Source organism: Hevea brasiliensis, chromosome 16 (assembly GCF_030052815.1).
Source record: "Hevea brasiliensis isolate MT/VB/25A 57/8 chromosome 16, ASM3005281v1, whole genome shotgun sequence".
NCBI classification, from domain to species: Eukaryota; Viridiplantae; Streptophyta; class Magnoliopsida; order Malpighiales; family Euphorbiaceae; genus Hevea; species Hevea brasiliensis.
The window spans coordinates 56,549,024-56,565,354 of NC_079508.1; positions in this window are offsets into that span (position 1 = coordinate 56,549,024).

The following is a 16,331-nucleotide window of genomic DNA, read 5'->3' on the forward strand; positions in this document are numbered from 1 at the left end:
AGTAAGTTAATAAATAAATTACTATTTAAAAAAATAGATAAAAATAAAATTATTTTTGTGAGACAGAGTGAATAGTTTTTTTAATATTCTTTTAAATTTAATTAAGATTTATTATAATTTATTTAAATTTTTTAAGATTATATAAATTTAAGCACCTACCTCCAATCAATTAAAGTACTAAATGAAAGAATAACTTTTACTAACTTATAAATAAAAAAATGTAAAATAAAAGGCTTAATTTCACTCTTTCATTTCCCACTATCACTCACTTTAATCACTCTAAAGGAATTAGTGTAAAAAATAGTGTTACTACATGGACCACCCTCAAAAGAGATGGTGGTGGAATGAGGAATTACAAAAGGCAATGAAGAGAAAGAGGGAATGGTATAAGAAATATCTAATTGTGATAATAATAAGGCATATGAACAGTACAAGATAGCAAATAAAGAGGTAAAAAAGACAGTTAGTCAAGTAATAGCGCAGGCTTTTAAAAAGTTATATGAGAAACTTGGAATTGATGAATGGGAGAAAGATATTTATAGATTAGCAAGGATTAGAGAAAAGAAATGTCAATATTTCAATAAAGTTAGGTGCATTAAGGATAAAAAAGGAAAAGTGTTGGTGAAAGATGAGAACATTAAAGAAAGATGGATAAATTATTTTGATGATTTCTTTAATAATAGTCAAAATGGTAATAACGTGAATATAGATTACGGAGCAATAATGTGAATTATACTAAAAGGATTAGATTTTTAGAAGTAATGGAAACACTTAAGAAAATGAAAGTGGGTAAAACCTGTGGACCCGATAAAATACCAATTGAAGTGTGGAAGTGTTTGGGAGATATGAGAGTGGCATGGTTAACTAAATTATTTAATAAAATTCTAAACTCAAAGAAAATGTTTGATGAATGGAGGAGGAGTATTTTAGTACCTATTTTTAAAAATAAGAGAAACATACAGAGTTGCTCAAACTATAGGAGAATTAAACTCATTAGCCATACTATGAAATTATGGGAGAGAGTTGTGGAACGTCGACTTTGTCATGATACTTCTATCTCTCCTAATCAATTTGGCTTCATACCGAGTCGTTCAACTATGGAAGCGATCATTCTCATTAGAAGCTTGATGGAGAAATATAGAGATAGGAAGAAAGATTTACATATGATTTTTATCGATTTGGAAAATGCTTATGATAGTGTTCCAATATATGTTTTATGGAGAGTGTTGTAACAAAATAGGGTATCTATTAGGTACATACAAGTGTTGAAAGATATATATGAATGAGTAACTACTATTGTGCGTACAGTGGGAGGGGACAAAAGAGATTTTCCTATCTCAGTTGAATTACACCAAAGTTCAGCTGTAAACCCTTACCTTTTTACATTAGTTTTAGATGAATTGACGAAACATATACAAGAGAGTATCCCTTTGTGCATGATATTTGCAGATGATATAGTTCTGATAGATGAGACGTGAGAAGTAGTAAATAGAAAGTTAGAGCTTTGAAAAAGTACTCTATAGTCAAAGGGATTTAAGTAAAATAAAGACAGAATATATCTATTGCAAGTTCAGTGAAGGCAAAGCTGGTGATAAAGAATGAGTTAGTTTGGATGGAATGGTACTGTCTCAAAGTAATCACTTTAAATATCTTGGTTCAGTCCTTCAAGTAGATGGAGGATGTGAGGAGGATGTTAGTTATAGGATTAAAGCCGTAAGATTGAAGTGGAGACGTGCCACTGGAGTTTTATGTGATCGCAAAATTCCCAATAAGTTGAAAGAAAAATTTTACTGTACAGCCATACAACCAACCATGTTATATGGTAGTGAGTGTTGGGCACTGAAGGAGTTGTATGTGTTTAAGTTAAGAATTGCAGAAATGAGAATGTTAAGGTGGATGAGTGGGCATACTAGACTAGATAAAGTCCGTAATGAGAGCATTAGAGAAAAGGTAGGAGTTGTGCAATTTGAGGATAAGTTGAGAGAAGGGAGATTGAGGTGGTTTGTTCATATGAAGCGTAGACATATGGAAGCTCCAATTAGACAAATATAACACATTAGGTTAGAGGATAGAAAGAAAAGAATGGGCAAGCCTAAACTGACTTGGAGGAGAGTAGTACAATATGACCTATAAGTATTACACATTTCTGATGATTTAACCCAAAATCATTTAGAGTGGAGAAAGAGAATCCATATAGCCGATCCCAAATTTTTAGGATAAAGGATTAGTTGAGTTGAGTTGAATTGAGTATAGTGTTACTAAATTTTATTTTTTGAATAGATGAATTTTTAATTCAATTAATGTGTCAGTGGGTGTAGAGGTGGCTACAGTTCAAGAACCGTCGGTCACGGTTCTTGAAACACCGGTTTAGGTTTAGAGAAATATTGAACCTGAACCGAACTGTTAAGGGACGGTTTGAGGAGTGGTTCGTAAATCGCCGATTCCGATTCGAGCCATGGTTTGAAACCGTTTAATAGGCAATTTAGAGTTGAGCGGCTTGGAGCAGTTCAAGAGATGGTTTTGGGCGGTTCGAGGGACGGTTTAGGGCGGTTTGATCAAAAAAATGAGAGAAAAAAAAATTAGTAAAATAAATATTTCAAAAAAATAAGAAAAGAAGAAAACGACATTATTTGTGTTTGTAATAAAAATTAATAAAAAATATGTATACTTAATTTGAAAAAATTATATAAATGAAAAGAGAATTTGAAAAAATTATATAAATGAAAAGAGATTAAATTAATTTTAGTTAAAAAAAGAAAGAAAGAAGTGCTTGAACTTAATGTTGTAGAAATTAAGCTGCCTACGTATCTTCTTGGGGTTTAGAGGAATCAAAGCCCACATAATTCTCTTACCTTCTATTTAGAGCTAGATAACCTTCTTACCCTAATCACTTCCACAACTGCTTGATCCAGTTATTGTTCCATTGGTTACTATGTCATATAAATCTTCATCTTCTTCACGTGTGATCTCTTGTTGCCTTAAGGCTGCCTTAATCCAATCATGCAAACATGTTTGAGCTTCTAATGATTTAAGAACCATTTGGGATCATGTCTCATCTAATATACTACCCTCTACACTAAAAGCTTGTTCAACTACAACTGTGGAGACCGGTGCTGCTAAAATTTGTTTAACAATTAGTGCAAGGGTAGGGAAAGTATTTGTGTGTCGACGCCACCAATCAAGTACTAGAAATTATTTACCTGCACTACTATCACCAAACTTGAAAATAGTGGTTAGATAAATATCAAATTCAGAATTATTACCAAGGGATCCTCTAGGCTTTTTTTTTGCCTTTGTAATAAAGAACGATCATCCATGCTTGTTTTGGATGATGGCTCATTCTGAACTTGACTAGAAGGCTCAGATTGGGAAACTAATTGTTGGCTAGAAGAACAGAATTCACTATATAAATCTAAAATTAATTTTTTAGTTTCAACAATTATTGTATGAACATCAAAATCAATCTCATTATCAAGATTTTTTTTCAATAATTATTGTATGAACATCAAAATCAATCTCATTATCAAGATTTTAACATGAATAATAAAAAGACAAATAATCATTTAAACCATCTAATTTATATATATGATAAAAAAACACAAACAACAAGATAAAGTGGATGAATATTTTTGAAATAATTCAACCATTTTTTTTTTCATGTTAGAAATGCAATCTTTTAAATTAACATCATTTTAATGGTCTTGCAATGCATCAACAATATTAAGACATTCAATAATAAATAAATGAGATATAGGATAATAAACACCACTTAATATATATGTAGCATCATTAAAAACATTTAAAATATCTAAAAGTTTTGTACAAGTATCCAAATTTTGTGGATATAATTGAACTTGTGGCACATTATTGCTAATAAATGTGCACAATAAATCTCTATATCCAAATAACTCATTTATTAATTCATATGTTGAATTTCAACGAGTGGGAACATTTCTTGGAAATCTTTTTGGTATTCTATTATTTATTTTACAAAATCTATCACATTCTTTCATAATTTGTGAATGTCCCCATAAAAATGAAATTGTTTTTTTAGTGGGAGAAATAAATTCATCAAGGGTTCTTAAACCATCTTCCACACACAAATTTAAAACATGACATGCACACCTAATATGAAAAAATTTTCTCCCAAAACTGGATTGGCAAATTTTCTTAAGGTCATTAATTAATGCAGAATTTGCAGCAGCATTATCAAAACCAATTGAAAAAAAATTTATAAACTAATTTATATTCTTCTAAAATATTTTTAATCATCCTATAAATATTATCAGCAGTATGTCTCTCATAAAAAACACAAAATGTAATTATTTTTTTTTGCATGATCTAATCATCACTAATCCAATGACATGTTACACCCATATATGAATGTATTTGGCAATGATCACTCCAAATATCACTACAAATAGAAAATCGTACACTCATATTTAAAAAATTTTATTGTAATTCTTTTTTCCTTTTCTAAATAAAGAAAAAACATTGCGTTTTGAAGTATTTATAGGAATGCATTTTACATTAAGATTTAAAGCATTTTGACAATAATTAATAAAACCAAAATTTTTCACCAAAATTAAATGATAAATGCTCAATACAAATTATTTTTGCTAATTCCTCTATATTTTTCTTATCAGAATATTGAAATAAAGATTGAGATTTAGAATTTGCATACCCGAATATATGAGTTTGAGACTTATCATATCCAATTTTAGTCGGATGCTTTTGCTCCAAATGCCTCTTGAATGTGCCATATTCACCTCTCATTTTGAACTTGTAAACTTGGCCACAGTAGTTGCAAATTACATCAAATGTATTTTCAGATTTTCATTTTTTTATAAAGTGGACTTTGAAAATATCGGATGTGAGTGCTTTTTTTACCTCGTCTTTCTCAGCTTGTTGATTATGGTTTTCTTCAGTGTGTTAAAATAACTCTTGAACTTCAGCATCATTATCATCATCCCCAATTTAATCAATTATGTTGTCTAAATCAAGTGCAGTAAACTTATTTGGATTTTGGTATGTTGATTCACCAACCTTACTTTTCCCCTTGCTACTTGATGAACTTCCAAATCCTCTACTTGCCATTTTCTTAAAAAAAAAAAAAATTGTATGATGAAATTTGAAATTAAAAAAAAAATAGTGTAGAAGATAACAAAAATAGAATGTACTAGCAATTAAAAAAAAAGTGCAGAAGATATAAAAAAAAAAGATACTAGAAATTTGAAAATAAAAAAAATTAGTGTAGAATATTAAAAAAAATAGAGGCAGTAGAAATTTTTGTGTGGATATAAAAAAATAATGTAATAGAGAAAATATTAAATTTTAATAATAGTATAAAAAAATAATAATAAAGTTATTGAGTATAATAATGAAGTATTAGAAAATTTTATGAGTGTATAAAAAAATAAAATGTAGAAATTTAAAGAATATTGAGAATTATAAAGAGATTTGAGAATGATTGTGTACAGAATTTGAGAGATTTTAGAGAATTATGTGAATGAATTAAGGGAGTGAGTTGCGATATTTATAGAGATTTCATAAATTTTTATTTCTAAAATTATCCCTAAAAATTAATTAATTTTTTATTGTTTAAGGGAAAAGTTATAACCGTTTGAAATTTAAAAAAAATGTAAATAATATAAATTTTGCCGTTGAAATTTAAAAAAAAAAAAAAGATTAAGATTTTTTTATTAATAAGGAGGTGACCCATGAATTGACAAAGTGCAAGGGAGCGGCGGCGGCGGGGGGCGGGGGTGGGAGGGGGTCCCAGCGGGGCGCGGTCCTGGTGCAGCACACTAGGTGCAGTCTAGCCTACAGGTTGCATTGCAGTGTGATGTGACTGTGCATGTTTAAATCGAACTGTTGTTTCAATTTGATTTTAAATCAATAGTTTTAAATTGAATCGAACCGACGATTCAACGGTTTCATAATATATTGAACTTGAATCAAATCATGGAAAAACAATTTAAGTTCGATTTAATAACGATTTCGTTTTGATCAATTTTGATCCAGATTTGACGGGTCTGATTTAGGTTCGATTCTAGTTTCAAATCGGATCGTGACCACCCCTAAGTGGTGCAACGATACATTATAAAAAAATTATTTAAGTATAAAATTATTAAATATAGTACGTTATTAATATAAATATTTTTAATTAAATAATTTTTAAAATTAAATTATCAATATTTAGTAATTTATATTTATATACATTTTAATAATATTTTAAAATTTAATAATATTTAAAATTTTAAAGATTATTATTAATTTTTTAATTTTTAACATTTATAAGAAACTTTTGTAATAAAATAATTATCTTCAAATAATATATATATATATATATATATATATATATATATATATATATATATATATATATTAAATAAAAATTAAAAACTCTCAAGTTAATTAATTTATTTTTAAAAGCCTCTTATGGTTCATATCTCCTTAGGATGTATTTTTGTAAAAACGAATGTTGAGAAAAAAAAAGTGAAAATAAAAAGAAAATAAAATTTTTATGAAAAAGAAAATTATTACTTTCCTTCTAAATATTTTCTATAAAAAAAAGAAAAAAGAAATTATTTTATTTATTTTTTATGTTTTTACAAAAAAAGAAGAAAAGTTAAAAAAAGAATATTATTATATTTTTATTATTATGTCATAATAAATAAATAAATTATATTAAAAAGGAAAAAAAGACATAAAAAGAAAACGGAAAAATTAATATCATTTTTCATCATTTTCTGCCAAAGTTGGACAAAAAATAAAATGGTTGAAAATATTCTTTAAAAATGGAGCATTTTCCATGTAATCTTCATAAATTTTTTCCCTTTTCCTTTTTACAGAACAGAGAAATTAAGAATATGTTAATTTTCTTGTTTTGTAATAAGAAAAGGATAAAATATGAAAATTTAAGTGAATTTTTTTTTCCAATCTGGGCAGAAAATAGTGAAAAATAATATTAATTTTATATTTCCCTTTTATGCCTTTTCCCCTCAAATAGTTATTTTTTAATATAATTCTATTTATTTAATATGGCATAATAATAAAAATATAATAATTTTTTCTTTCTAGGCTTTCTTTTCATGAAAATGTTAAAAATAAACAAAATAATTTCATTTCCTTTTCTTTTCCAATGAAAGATATTTGTGAAAAAAATAGTAATTTTTCGTTCCATAAAAATTTTACTTTCTTTTTAATTTCACTTATTTTTCTTTCCAATCATTCCTTTCTACAATACAAGGTCAGAAAGAAATTTGAATCATAGGAGGCTTTTAGAAATTTAATTAACTGAGTTAACTTTATAATTTTTATTTTTTATTTAATATATATATATTATTTTAAAATAAATTTTACAATTAAAAATAATATTGACTACAATATAATCTATAAATATATTATATTTAAAAGTATTATTTAAAATAAAGAATGATAGAAAGTTAATCAATGAATTATATTCATGATCTTCGTAATAGCTTTATAGAAATCATTATTGAATTTAATGTATCTAAGTTAACCTTATTATTATAATATTAGTTTATAAAATATCAATAACAATTATTTTAAAAATTGTACTATAAAATTGGAGTAGTGGGAGAAGTAAGCTTTTAATTTTTCCTTATTTTTTTCTCCTTTCAATAAAATAAGAGAATTTTTTTCCCCTTTTCCCTATTATTTTTCTTTCACATTTCCTCACTACAAAACATACTCTTACACTAAGAATATAATTAGTGTCACGACCCAACCTATGGGCCGGACCGACACTAAGACCTAGGCCAGCCTAAAGCACACTAAGACCTAGGCCAGCCTAAAGCCCCTGAGGTCCATAGTAAGCCTAACTATTCCTTAACCCAACTCTAAGGCCCATTTGGGCCCAATTTCAAGAATTCAACAGGACAGAGCCCGACCATAAAGTGGACATTTCAACGGAGAGTTTTTGACACACCCGACCTGTAAACATAATATATAATCAATTGAGGAGCTCAGCTCACCCTCCACATACTCATAACAACATAAAAATAAATGGGAGCTCAGCTCCCTCATCCAGTCCAACAAACATGCATATAATAATAAGTTTACAGGTCCAACATGACAATTTATATTATAGACCCAAATTAAATAAATATGTCTAACATATGCAGAAATTTTAAGAGTTAACAGAATTACACAAACATTAATAAACAACCTGCGAAGGAGAAAAGCAGGTTAACCACAACAATAATCCTCCTGTAGCCTGAAAAATAATGAACAGGAGTGAGAGTTCGACTCAGAGAGTAAAATATCAATTTTAACCATAATCTCTATAGCTATCTAAAGCTAATGCATCCTGTAGAGTGAAATGCAACATCGGTAATATTTTCACATCATAACAACAAAAAGGTAATTTGGAGCACTCACACACCCAGTAATGTCAAATCATAAATATATGGGAGCTGATTCTCTATACAGCTCTCTTTAATCCAACCTGTGCTAGCGAAGAACTCAAGCCGGACTTTCGCTTAATAAAACAAATCGGGGTCCCAGCGAAGAACTCAAGCCGTGTCTACCTCGAAGAACCAGGTCCCAGCGAAGATCTCAAGCCGTGTCTACCCGTCCTATCTATAGCCAACACCACATCACACGCATGCCAACGCACACACACTGCTCCAAATTACCATAACAACATCAATGGCACTTTAACAGTTGTGAATGCAACATAAAGCGTGTCTAGAGTTTAACTACATAGATATATACATATAAGTGATGCATGGGCATGCTTGAACATATAAAAATATCGAAATTACAATTAAAATTAATATTTTACTCACAGACTTGACAAAGCCATCATCGTGGTGGTCAAGGAGGAAGAAGGTCATCCACACTGACAATTTTATTACAATCATTTAATAAATTTAACTCAATACAAACTAAGAAAAAGACCAAAGACGTCCTAGTCGTGTCGAAAATCCAGCAAAAACTCCCCTATACTTAGGACCTACCCAACCTGCAAATAGGTTTAAAACACATTTCTATATCCACCAACCATACACCCACAACTCAATTATATCACACAGCCCCTCCTGGGCCCATCCAAACAGTCATCAATCACAATATGTAAAATTACAGCTTAATCCTTATAATTGACCCTTTTTGCAAAAACTACCCAAATAGACTCTAAAAATTCTAAAACTTTGCCCTGCGGTCCTTAGCAATATTACTAGGCTAATGCAAAAGGAATCATAATTTTCTTAGCTATCACGAATATTTTATGGATTTTTAATCCCATTTAAGCACTAGAAAATTGCGAAAAAGCAAGATTCGGGTTTACCAATGCCTATTCCGATTTCGGGAACGCGCGCGGAGCGTCTGACAATGGTGGGGTAGTCAAAATCTCGATCCAATTCCAAGACTTTTTCGGTAGCCGGTTTGTCTGGCTAAAAATTCACATACTCGGACAACTGTCGAATTTCGGCGAATTGAATATACCTACACGAAGCCCATAACACGGGGGTTAGTATAAAATTTTTACAGAATTTTCTAAGCTTATTTAATGCTCAGAAAAACACTGCGAAGTTTCGTGGGACCCACCGAAAAACGGTGTCCGAAAATTTTGAAATTTATATTGCTGCAAAGCTATCGACGAGTGAAGCGCTATGGTACTCTCGGTTTCCTCGTGGAATTCACGATTTACGAGAAATCTAGCCCAAAAGTCGAAATGGGCTAAAACCTCTCGGACAAAAATTGGACAAACCGCTTAATGGATTTTGGTGTTCTTGATGTCTATAGAAAGCTCTCGAGGTATAGATGGTGTTTGACACAAGATCTGGCCCAACCGGTGGTCGGATCGACCGGGAAGACGAAACGGTGCGCACGCGTCGGGTGATCTTCACGCGAGTTTTCCGGCCGCCTAGAACGTCGATTGGCTGTGGGGAGGCGTCGGGGCGGCACGCCGGCTAGGTTGGGAGGCGGCGGCGCGGCCTGGGGGTGAGGGAAGAGAGAGAAAACGGGAGGGGAAAGAGGAAAGGTCGGGCGCGCGAGGGAGAAGGAAGAAGAAAAAGAAAAGGGCCGGTCCGGTTCGATTCGGCCAATTCAATTCAGGATACAAAATTTTGAATTTTTACTCTGCCTTGGGACCGAAAACGAGGCTCAAAAATTTTGAAAAAATTCTAGAAAACTCAGAAAAATTCGTAGACTCCAAATATATTTTTAGTTTTACCAAGTGGCCTTTAAATTAATTTTTAAAAATCATCAAATTTTTATATTTTTAGGAAATCAAACCCGATTTCGAAAATTCGAAAAATTTCAAATAATTTCCTAAAATTTAAATAAAATAAAAATATTAATATCACTCACAAAATAATACATTTAAAATTTGGGGCGTTACAATTAGTAAAAAGTTTAAAAAAAATTAATAATTAAATGTTGCCCATATAAGTTTTTAACTTTTAAGTAGGATAATTATTAAACAAGTCATTCAATGACAATATTTAACATCTCAAGATAATATAAATATTAATAAGATAAAAATTTAACTTAGTTTCTTTTAAGTATCTAAATATTATTATGAAAAATTAAAAATTACAAAAATAATAACCCTTTATTAATCTTATATCAAATGCCCTCTAAAAATGACTTAACTGCTTTTATTGTTTAAGTCAATATGGCAGAAGAATGCATGGATTCAAAGCACATGATTTTTAACTAAAAATTCAAACTAATTTACAACAGTACTTCACTTAGTGTATAAAAATCTGTTTACAGAAAACATAGAAATAAGGTGAAGTGTTTACTTCACCTTTAAATTATTTAGGCTCTAAATTAATTTATTTTTCTTATAAAATACAACTAATTATATCATTCATCTTCTTTAATCAATCAACTCTCATAAATATCTCAACCAATCACGTCCTACCAAATCTTCAACCAATCAATAACTTCCATTAATCTCTCAACTAATTATAGCCTATCAAAAATTTAATTAATCATCTCTAATCACACAAAAATTCAATCAATCATAATTGATTTCATACAGTGTTGCTAGAAATTAGATTAGAACAACTAGCAATTAGTCGAATTAATTTAACGGAGAACCATATTAATAATTGATTCAATTCAAATTTCATACCTTTTATTTAGCAAATTGAAGTTTACTTGTACAAACCAACTAGACAACTGGTGAATCGGTTAACTCACCCAAGTCCAACCGGGCATATGACCTTACTTTAAAAACAAAAAAAAAAAAAAAGAAAAAAAGAAAAAAAAATTGCAAGTTTCATCCGTAGGACTCAAACACGCATTTGTTTAGAGCCTAAATGTGTCCTTACCCATTGTATTACACGTATATCACAATTTATATCCCTCAATTTCATTAAATTATTTTTTATGCCAAAAATTTAAATTACCCGATTATTTCATTTACATTATAATTTAATTTGAAGTAACATGATTCAAGTCATTAGATTATTTCATTTAAATTATAATCTAATTTGGAGTTAAATTAGAGAATCATTAAAATTGTATTAATCAAATTAAGTCAATTATTACCAACAAAATAGAGCATAGTCAATTAGATCAATCAGATAATTAAATTATAAATTAAGTAACTATGATCAATTAAATCAAATCAATTGGATCAATTAATTAAGTAACTATTAATAATGAAATCAATTGATCAAATAATTATTAATCAATTAGACAATAAATGGAATAATTATAATCAATTGCATCACAATCAATTATATTAATTAACCAAGTAATTATTAATCAATTAAATCTTAAGTAATTATAATCAATTATATTATAATCAAATACTATCAAGTATTTTATTAATTAAATAAGTAAATCATAACCGATTAGATTATAAATCAAATAATTATAATTAATTAGATCATGATTAAACATTATTAAGTATTTTATCAATTAATCAAATAAATTATAATCAATTATATCATAAATCAAATAATTATGATAAATTATATCATATTCAAGTACTATAACGTATTTTACCAATTAATCAAGTAAATCACGATCAATTAAATTATAAATCAAGTAATCATAATCAATATATTATTATTAATTTTAGCAATTAATCAATTAAATAAGGATGAATATTATTCGGTTTAAGCCAAAATAATCGACTAAATCAAATTAGTTGAAAGTTTAGCTTGATTTTTATAGAAATTAGGTTCAGTTCGATTTTTGAAAATTTTAATTTATTCAATTTGGTTTGATTTTTGACAAAAAAAAAGACTAATTAGACCCAAATAAATTAAAATTAAAGAAAAAAAAATTATATATATTTGTATATGTAGACACCATATTTTAGCCAACTTCCGAAGTCAAGAAACTTTAAAATCGACTTTATTATCCGCTTTCAACCAATGTCTTTCGATCACAAATGGCTTTTCCGAACTTAACGATTGCTCGACCATGGAACAAACCGACCCCACGCTTAGTTAATTGTTTTCCGATCTCTTATCAAATGGGTTCGAATCAATATTGGGTCTCCGGACCATACAGTCTTACCTACTGATACTTTCAGATCTCTCTGTACAAATATTGTAGAACTTCATTCGACTAATGAGGTGATCGGGCTTTTCGTTTGAAGACCCTAGATTTTCCTTAAAATAAAGTTAAGGTTGCTATCCGGTCTAATGACGATTCCGATTTTAAGAGTTCAAGTAAATGTCGAGTCTTTGCAATTCTAATGTTCTAAAGTTTTACCCGGTATTTAGTCATGGCTTAGTTCGATCTCATGCTTACGTGTAATGTTTTTCCGATCTCTTATACTCTGATTAATAATCGCTTTCAAGTTTAATGTTCAAATACGTTCAAACAATTAAGTACTCATACAATTTGAACGCTTTCCGATCTCATCAAGAAATTGAACAAAAAAAGGAATTTCAATTCATTTCAAAGTAAAATATATACAAGTCATTCAGCAAGTGGATCACCCCCAGCCTGCTCCCCAGGTACATCATCCGCTCTCTGATTCTCTCTCTCTCTATCCGGCTCCTCGTCGCTTTCCACTTCCTTGGTCTGGAGCTCCTCATCCTTGGCTCGGAGCTCCTCCTCCTTCGCCCGAAGTTCCTCATCGAAACGAGCGAGATCAGCAGATCGACCAGCTCGAGTGACTTCAAGTTCCTGCTCCACTTCGGTTATTTTCTCTTCGCAACGCTTCATCCTATCTTTCAATCTGGCGATGTAGTCATTGGCAGGATAGAGTTGAGCCTGTGCAGCTGAGACATCCTGGACCGCCTTAAGAATCTCCCTCCTTAAGGCATGGGCTTTCTCTCTGATTACATGTTGATTTGCGATGGCCTCCAAGCCCAAACTCATTGTTTGAGTTAAAATATCATCGATGCTCTCCTCTGCCAACTTGTTCCGATCTTCTTGGAAGCAGATGGAGGCGCCCATAACCTTGGCTAGGCCAGGATTCCCTCAGGTAGAGCGGTTCCTTTCCAGCGATTGGATCAGGAGTTGAGCGCCTCGGAAAAGCGTCCTAACCGAAGGACCAGAAGACTCCCTTTCCACATTGGAAGAGATCCGAGGAGGCGGAGGAGGTGGAAGTTCGATCTGCTGAGGAGGAGGAACGGTGACCTGTACTTCAGGAACTGGCTGCTCTTGAAGTCAGGGAGGGGAGCTCGGTACCTCTACCAATTCTTGCTGAGGAGTCTGAGCATCAGTAATGGTGGCCTCCTTCATCGCCCGCACCTCTCGAGAGACCTCCCTCTTGCGCTTGCGGCTCTCTTTAGAAGTGTAGCCACCTGCCATACCTGCACAAAGAAGAAGTTAGTAAGTTCGCTAAGATTGAGAGACCAGAGATTGGGAAATGAGAAGGGACCCGATACGAGAGAGAGATCGAAAAAGGAAAGGGTCAAAATAGGGGGATCGAAAGAAAATAGAGATCGGAAAGCACGGAGAGATTAAATAACTTTCAATCGACTCCCCTCATCGTCAGATCCGAGTTAGTTAAAGCGTTGCAGGCATGATCAGATCCTCACCACACGCCTCATTTGCAGAAACACCTGCCTAGCCGCCATACGCCAAAATAGTTGAGGCAGTCCAGTACGTCTCGATCTCCACCGTTGATCATAATTGTAAGGATGGATCCAGAGCCCTCGGATCAAAAAGCAGACGACAGGTTTGGCGCTTTTTATTTCCAGCCTTTGGATCCATCTTGTAAGGCAAGACCCTGAGCCATTGGATTAAGAGAAGAAAGGACGGATATTCTGAATAAAATCCCAACCCTCCATTTTGATTCTCTTTAATTCTGAGATATCAGATTATGTCCTTTTGAATCTAAATCCTCCGTCTCCCCTGGTGAGATCCTGACCCTTCATTATGGGCACCCGTTCTCTATAAATACCTGCATGTAATACTATAGAAGGGAGGGATAAAAAGGAGAAGGTGGTGATTATAGTGAAAAAACTCTAAAATTTGATTCAGTCTTGCTACTTACGATTCTGAGCTTTCGTAGTGTTGAGAAACTTTAGAAACCAGTTTTCTTAAGTATTTTCACAAAAGGGGGCTTTGAACCCTGAGATTTTCATTTTCAGTGCCTGTTCATTACTCTGTGAAGCCATTTTCGTTCAGTTCCATTCTCACCGCTCTATTATCGGCACATTACTCTCCAAGCTCAACATGGTTTCGATCTATTGCCATTACGTCAGGCAAGTTCGAGTCCTTCTGCCGTCAACTTTCACCTCTGCAGGACTTGTGGACACCGGAGTTAACTCATTTATCTCCTCAACTTCCTACAGGTAAGTGTCTAAACCGTTATTTTGTCGAATATCCTCGTTTTATTTTTTCCAGTTTTCCTTTAAAATTTCTTTGATATCCAGTCGCACTACATCTCAAAATAGATTACTTAGGTCAATAGTTATTCCCAGTATCTTCTTTTATTTCATTCATTCCATTTATCGTCATTTAGTTTTCATTCCCTTCAAGAGTAGATGTTTGAGTCCTCAGTGGCTTGTAAATACTCTAAGGAGTATAGGTAAGAGTATCTTAACAAGAATTTTTGGGACTGAATAAAGAGGGGTATGGTAAAAGGGTTAAATAGGATGGGGAACAAAATTATGCTGAATAGATAAGTCATGAGGTCGGGCCGCGGAACAAGCCCAGGGGATGACACAATAGATCGAGAATCAAAATAAGCTCGAATCCTGAGCAAGCAACTTAAAGAGATCGGACCAAAGAGTTCAGATAAAGCTATCACGCAGGAGATCGGAAAGGAGTTCGGTCTTTCGTCGTCCTCCTAGTTATAAGGTCCTGTAGGCTAGGAAAAGCTTTTACACGGGTTTCCTATGTATTCGGTACTCCACCCCCTAAAAAAGAGGGGTCAAGAGAGACCCTTTACTTGAATTTTTAGTCTCAAAGTCCTTACAAAACGCCATTCTAGCAAACACATTAAGAGTTCAGGAGAGAGTTCTTACCCGAGCTTAGCTTAATTTTTAAACATAATATATTAAGAGACCGGGGGAGAGTTCTTACCCGAGCTCAGCTTAATTCTTAAACGCAATATATTAAAGAGATCGGAGGAGAGTTCTTATCCGAAATCTCATTTAAATCTTAAACAAAATACATTAAGAGACCAGGGGAGAGTTCTTACCCGACTCTCAGCCAAAATCTTAAAAAATATGTGGAGATCGGAGGAGAGTTCTTATCTGAGATCCTTTACTTAAATTTTTAACAAAATACATTAAGAGATCGGGGGAGAATTCTTACCCGACTCTTAGCCAAAATCTTAAAAAAATATATGGAAATCGGAAGAGAGTTTTTATCCGAGATCCTTCACTTAAACTTTAAACAGAATACTTTAAGAGATCGAGAGAGAGTTCTTACCCGATTCTCAACCAAATCCTTAAAAATATGTGGAGATCGGAGGAGAGTTCTTATCCGAGATCCTTCACTTAAACTTTAAACATAATACTTTAAGAGATCAGGGGAGAGTTCTTACCCGATTCTTATCCGAAATCTCATTTAAATCTTAAACAAAATACATTAAGAGACCGAGGGACAGTTCTTATCCGACTCTCAGCCAAAATCTTAAAAAAATGTGGAGATCGAATGAGAGTTCTTATCCGAGATCTTTCACTTAAATTTTTAACAAAATACATTAAGAGACCGGGGGAGAGTTTTTACCCGACTCTCAGCCAAAATCTTAAAAATTTATGTGGAAATCGAAAGAGAGTTCTTATTCGAGATCCTTCACTTAAACTTTAAACAGAATACTTTAAGAGATCGGGGGAGAGTTCTTACTCAATTCTCAACCAAAATCTTAAAATATGTGGAGATCAGAGAAGAGTTCTTATCCGAGATCCTTCAATTAAACTTTAAAC